Here is a 7,500-nt window from a genome sequence, read left to right as displayed (position 1 = left end):
AATTATTTATCTGCTCTCAGTATTGATATGTTTATAATGACATATTATCAAACACCATATGCTAAAGAAAAGTGAGATGCAACCGAATACAGAAGTAGGCAATGCTGTATGCAGAGATGTATAAAGTACTAGAGACCCATACTTAAGTCAAAGTACAAGTAATCTATCAAAAATTGACTTGAGTAGAAGTAGAAGTGCTCTTTAAGCACCATACTTAAGTGGAAGTACAAAAGTATTCAACATTTTTTGTACTTAAGTATTGCAAGTAGTTTATTTCAAAATTTACTACTCAAGTACTGAAAGTAAAAGTACAAGTATTGTGTAATGTAGTTATTAAAGAAAGCAGTCGAATTACACTAATTGTTTTGTTTATTTTAAATATCTTTTTTAGAGTACTTGATTAAGCAGAACGAAAAGAAACATGGCTTATGATACTGTTTTTCTCTGTAAATAGTTTCTATGGTACAAGAGCTCACATTGCAGGCCCTTTTACCAGAAAATGCCTTCACTGATGAGATAATTCAGCATGTTCACTCACATACATACTCTCTCTCTCTCTCTCACACACACTGCCCTGCACACACCTAAATGTACACTCTCTCCCCACTCTCACACATTCATACACTCTCACACACACAGTTCTCTCTCTATCTCTCTCTCTCACACACACACATTTTTGTGAATTGTGGGGACATTATATAGGTTGCAATTGTTTTTACACTCTCTCTTACACACACACACACACACACGCACACACAGGTACAATCACACTGTTGTTTTCTCTTACACATTATTCACTCTCACTCACACACACACAATGACACACTCACACTTTGGGAGATTTGAAGTTTGATTGCTTTAAAATAAAAAGCTTTAAACTAAACAAGCAAACTAAATCCTGCTTCACAAATTCACTTGATTTTGATTTTATTGTAAAAAAACAGGAAAATGTGTATATTACTCTGTTAAATGAAAATCTGAAATATTTTGTGGCTTATGGCTATAATTTAGTAATAATTTTTATTTATTTTTATTATGTTTTTAATGAAATTGGTCTTACAGTTCATATTTTCTGTAGTATATTTATTAATTCTGGTACTTTTACCATAAACCAACATCTCAACCATTTGGTAGAGGCTGATATTTTAGAAATAATGTGATGTGTTGAATAAAAATGCACTGATTGTGTTAAATGGCGACATTAGGAGTTAAGAAATGCAATCAAAAAAAATTCTATTGCTTTTGTCTTGGTGTGACAGTTAAAGGGGTTTTTGTAATAAATTTTGTCCTTTAATACAGCAGTCAGATATACGAACTGTGCCCTCAATTTGACCTGCTCAAAGAAAACACTCTTTCTGGATGTATCAAACAAAACTCATGCACAGAAGACAGCACGAGCATTTACAGCTAATAAACTCATGTCAATATTATCCCGCCTGCTTTTTGAGCGCTGACAGGCGGGTCTTACACGGCTATGATTGGTTATTGTCCTCAACAGAAAGGGCTTTAGAAATATAAGCACTGTTCACCCATGGCAGGAAGAATACGCGATTATCACAGGTAATAGACACAGTGGAGAAAACTTGGCACGCTCATGTCTGGATCCACAGCTTTAACAGCTAAGAAGAGAGGAAAAGTTACCTTACAAACTGGCCAGTGGGTCAAATGTCCAAAGTGAGAGAGCGAGAGATAGGCAGAGGTGAAGTTTTACAACATTTCTCCCTAATAGTAAACTAGCGGCTGGTATGCTGTGCCGCCCCACCCTCGCGCCTCCATCCTCCGCCATAGTATTGCGACATCGCGCATAGGAGATAAATGACGTCATCACGTAATAACCGGTTATGACCTATTACTGAACTGATATCAATCATTTTGACACCCCTAGTAACGAGTAACGATGCAGCACATAAAAAATCTATCGGAGTAAAAGTATTAAACTCATGTAAAATATGTACTTAAGTAAAAGTGGAAGTAGGAGAAAAAAATAATACTCCAGTAAAGTACAGATACTGCCTTTTAGTACTTAAGTACAGTAGTGAAGTAGTTCTACTTCGTTACTATACATCTCTGGCTGTATGGCTACAGTAGTATCATCCAAAATCATGTTGAACAATCATTTATTCATTCATTTTTCTCTAGCGTATTGCTTTATTTATCAGTAGTCACCACAGTGGAAGGAACTGCGGACTATTCTGGCATATGTGTTACGCTGCGGATGCCCTTTCAGTTCCAACCCAGTACTGGGAAACACCTTTGTACTCATGCATTCACACACATAAACACTCATACACTAAGTTACCTTATCCAACTCACTTACACAATACCACCATGTTTTTGGACTATGGGGGAAACCAGATCACATGAAGGAAGCCCATGAAAACACGGAAAACATGCAAACTCAACACAGAAATGTCAAACCTAATGACATTTTTACTGTAAGGTGACAGTGCTAACCACTGAACCACCATGCCGCATTGTTGAAGAATCAGTCTCTACATACTGTTTAAGTACATAGGATTTCAAATTTCCTGCATAAACAGTAAAGGCATTTGCCCTGGATAACATAAAACTAGTCCATCATTTGCCTCAAACAGTGCAACACATCTCCTACACACAGAGTCAGATTGTTGAGTGTGGCATTTGGAAATTCCATCCACTCCTCTTCAATGGCTCAGAAAAGTGTTGGATATTGGGAGGAACTGGAACATGCTGTTGTTTACGCCAATGTAGAGCATCCCAAAACATGCTCAATGGGTGACATACTCGGAGGGTTTGCTGCCAGTGCAAGAACTGGGATACGGGAATTGTGTACATCCTTTCAACATGAGACCACATTATCCTGCTGCAACATGAGGTAATAGTCATAGATAAAGATGCCATCAAACGTGAGCATTGGCCCACTCAAGTCAGTTACAATAGGAAACTGCAGTCTGGGCGGGACCCCGAAGAGGATGATGAGCAAGATGAAATTCCTGTTTCTGACAGTTTGTGCAGAAATTCTTTGTTTCTGGAAACCGATTGTTGCAGCAGCTGTCACAGTGGCTGGTCTCAGACAACTCTTTTTGGAAAAGGCTTATGGTAGAGATATAAACATCCAGTTACATATTAAAATTACTTAGTCAACTGTTGGGTTTACTTTTTGGACATTTCAAATACTTTCATAATTTTATGCTTTTTTAGGCTTATTTATATTTGTTTATCTTTTGGTAGTGGAGGATCCCAATCGATGGCATTGTGCTGTGTGGTAAAACTGTACATTTTTAGCAGGGCCTTTAATTGTGGTCAGCCTAAGGCATACCTGTGCAATAATCAAGCTGTATATTTTGATATCTTAATATTTCATATCTGTGAAATGGATTATCTTGGCAAAGGAAAAGTGATCACTAACATTGATTTATGGAGTTTTTACACCTGGTCGCTTTTCAAAATACTTGATTTATTTGAGACTGATAAAAATGTGATTGCTGAAACCACTTCAGGAGGTGGTCTAGGATGCATTCCAGATGAAATTGGACAGGTTTAATGCATCTGTTAAAAAAAAAAAATACACACACACCCGCATGTAAATTTTACTCCTTCCAAAATGTTACTTGTGAGAGTGTGTTATGGGCTATAAGTTGGATATAACACGGACGATTCAATGCTCAAAGCAATGCCACAAGTATGAGGAAAATGTATTTATTTGTTTTTTTTACTGGACACTGCCTTATGGTTTGGAACACGAGTGAAGTACAAAGCCTCCTGTATCCTACATATAAAATAACTTGTATGCCAAATATGATTTTTTGCTTACGTTTATGTAAAAAATAATATTAAAGGGCTTTTGTAAGCTCTTTTGACAGAACTGTAGGTATATAGTGCGTCCACAGTCATACTGGAGTGAAAGAAACACAAGGCATTTTTTTTAACATTTCCTGATGTTAAAATAGGACCCAAATCCAAGCGATTTTGAGGCCCACTGTAACGTGACATTGGAGTCATTAGAGGATTTTCCTCGTCCACCAAATTGATTGACAGGCACCATGTTTCTATAATAGCATGTATACGCATGTCCACAGAATTTGCAAATAAAATATCTGTTCCAACTCTCTGTTTTATAAGTTTAAAACCTTTAAAACTCTCCGTTTTATTAGTTTAAAAATGTTTATAACCCTATAAAGCTGCACGTATCATGTTTGATACACAAGTTTCTAAGACCTATATAATATCAATCTGATCAATACTTTGTATAAAAACCTGTTGTATATAACATGATGCTTGTATTCTCCCCCTTGTGGATTTTCATGACACTGCAGGCCGTGGAAGGGCTTTTTTCACCTTTTTAAAATTGCTACTTTCATTGAATTACTCTGATGCTTTTTGGCCAAAAACTTTTTGGTTTGCTTTTTGGTTTGCAAATTTGGTTTGCTTTTTGGTTTGCTAATTCAAGTTGTTATAGTATGAATAAAATTTATATTGTTACTAATTTTATTAAATAAAGGTTATCTTGATTGAAACAAAGCATAATTGCTTAACATTTTTTTTTGTTGTTGTTGCAAATAAATTGTGTTGAAAATCATGTATCAAATTTGATACAACAGGTATGAAAGGTGCTTTATTTCCAAAAAAAATCATGTCACGTTTTTGTAATGTAATCAATATAATGCCTACTACAATGCAAACACACTGTTTTTGGATGATTCAATTATTATAATTAATGACTGAAATACCATTTTAAAATATATTGTGGTTATTTTTACAATAATTCATAATTGATAAACTATATTGATCAATTTATGTGAATTTTTAGATGTCAAAAGAATAGACGAAGATGATAGAAAAAATTTAAGTGTCCTGAAAATGTCATCAGCATAATAGTCTATGGCAATTAAAGTAACAGAGAGAAGTTAGGGGAAGATGAGGCGGAGGGATGGACTCCTCGAGCGATGCATGATGATGGTCATTTAGTCCAGGGGTTCCCAAACTTTTCAGCACGCAACCCCTAAAATAACAATGCCAGAGACTTGCGACCCCCAATGTCCTCTGAGGTGGTTATAAATACAGAAAACTTGCATGCAATGGCACACACACACACACACACACACACACACACACACACCAATAGACCAAAGTCTATTCTTCGTTTAATTTTTTTATGTATGTCAGTGCTGTAAATGGGCCAGAAAGTTTAACCTGGTGTTATAAAATCAATCTGCTGCATCTGACGCTATTGCTGTCTTTAATATAATGTATTTACCCCAGGGGTCGCAATCCAATAGAACAAATAAATAAGCTACTATAGTAACTATAAACGACTGTTTTTTTTTTTCTCTTCCGTTGGTTATGGATAAAATATGGTAATTCTTATGGCCTAATAATAATAATAAGTAGATTTCTGGAAATCACCAGGCGACCCCCCCCCCCCCCTTCATTGTTCCGCGACCCCTCAAGGGGTCCTGACCCCCACTTTAAGAACCACTGATTTAGACAGCAGTGATGAGGAAAATTATCAAGAAAGTATCTTCTAGACAAGCACAGAAGTAAAGGTCCCTACTACACAAACACAGAACACAGTCAGAAAGCAGTCAGCAACTGGCAATGCTAAAAGGAAAGAATACAGATGGAAAAAATACGATATCATGGTAAATCCAATTAAATGAGCATATAACACAGGATTTGAAAATAAGTTTATATCCATTTAGGGGGGGCACATTTAAGGGGTCAAGTAAAGTGTAAATGAAACAAATGAATCAGATGGCTGTCCAATCAGAGAAAATGCATGAAGTGACCAAGTGTAAACAGACAAATGTGTAAACAATATTTGAGAAATTTTGCGTAGATAGAACAAGTTTTAGTTCTTTGAATTCAGTTCTTAAAAAATTGGAAACAAAACCAAAAGTGTTGTGATTTTTATTTTTGCTTAGTGTATTTTTTTTTTTTTTTTACGTTTAGCTCAAATGTAAGCTGAAGCAGGTATTTCCAATGAGCCTGGTTGGAAATGTTTATGTTAAAGAATCAAACTGAATCACTAACAATTTCAGACTTTTGCAAACTCATATGACTAGATGCACTTAACATAATATATTTTTTGCTTGTTCAAACTACTTAATTTAAATGAGCTGAAACGCCACAATTCTTGAGATTTCATTGGGACAACTATTTTTTTAATGTTGAATCCACATAAATTTGTTAAGTGTTAAGTTAACTTAATCAATTTGTGTTGGGACAACATGAATGACTTGTGTGGAACCCTGCATTTTTTACAGTGTAAAATGAGTGATGCATAGATGAATCTGGTGATCAGCATGTTCTGATTTTAAGCATCTCATAGAAATCAATTAATGAAATATAGTCATAAAATTAAACAAAAGTTTTAAATAAAAAGCCAGTAATATTTCACTAGGACATAGCAATGTTAGGATTGCAACTCTGAATCTCTCAGCCAGTTAAAATAAACCCTTTTCTCCTATAACAGTTGAATACATGCATTTGGTGTAGTTTTCTCCAGTCATCAAGGACTAGGCGTAAAGTTGAGTTATAAAGTCGCAGGCTGATCGCATGACTGCTTGTGCTAATTGCTTGAGTAAAAGCATGCTAATGTCGACTGCCATAGCCACAGATAGATAAATGGAAAGACAGACACGGAAGTTGGCAAAGTTGTGTGATTGCCTAATGTTTGTGCCTATCTCATCCCACCTGCCGCAGTGAGAGGAGTCTCTGCCCTGCTGTTGTTTACTTTCCGAGGAACGATAAGGCACTCTGGCAACATTACCCAATGTGCTGCATGATCTAACGTGAGCACAAACGCAACGCATGCATTTCCGTTCTTTCACCCGACCTGTCTCCCTCAATTTCTTTGCTGTAATTGGATAACAGTATATTTTGATTTTACAGGAGCCAGTCGGCCTCCATGCTGTTTTGGAGCATGTTTGATGCAGCGTATGTGTTTACAACATCATCTTGTAATTAATGTCACAGTGCAGAGCCGTGGATGCCTGTGACCTCCTATCCCTGATTTCTGAATTCAGGCCAGTGTGCCAGTTTCTCTCCTTCTGCTCTGCCTTGAATTTTTAAATACATGCTTTTTTTGAGGTTTGATTATATGACCTTGTAGAGTCATTAAGTGTAGTTTTACCGGCTGTCAGAGGGAATAGGATTCTGTCTAAAATGGATTGCTTGGGCTTTGGTGGACTCTGGGTTAAAGAGATTAATTGTGTCGATGTGAAAGTTTGTTTAAATATAATGTAGGATTTGTGTAGTATAGTCAGCTTACACGAACTAGGCAAATTCACTGAAGGTATTTCAGGTCTTGTATTGCATGGGCTTAGTTCATATTTTCATATAGTTTTATTTTTTTTTATAAAGATAACATGTATATACAGTGCATCAGGAAAGTATTCATAGCGCTTCACTTTTTCCACTTTTTTTTTGTTTTTGTTACAGCCTTATTCCAAAATGAATTAAATTCATTTATTTCCTCTAAATTCTACACAAAATACCCCACATAATGACAATGTGTGG

The sequence above is a fragment of the Danio rerio genome, chromosome 5 (genome assembly GCF_049306965.1).
Source record: "Danio rerio strain Tuebingen ecotype United States chromosome 5, GRCz12tu, whole genome shotgun sequence".
In the NCBI taxonomy this organism is placed as follows: Eukaryota; Metazoa; Chordata; class Actinopteri; order Cypriniformes; family Danionidae; genus Danio; species Danio rerio.
The sequence above is the reverse complement of the archived record's forward strand: the minus strand, read 5'-3'. Positions refer to the sequence as shown.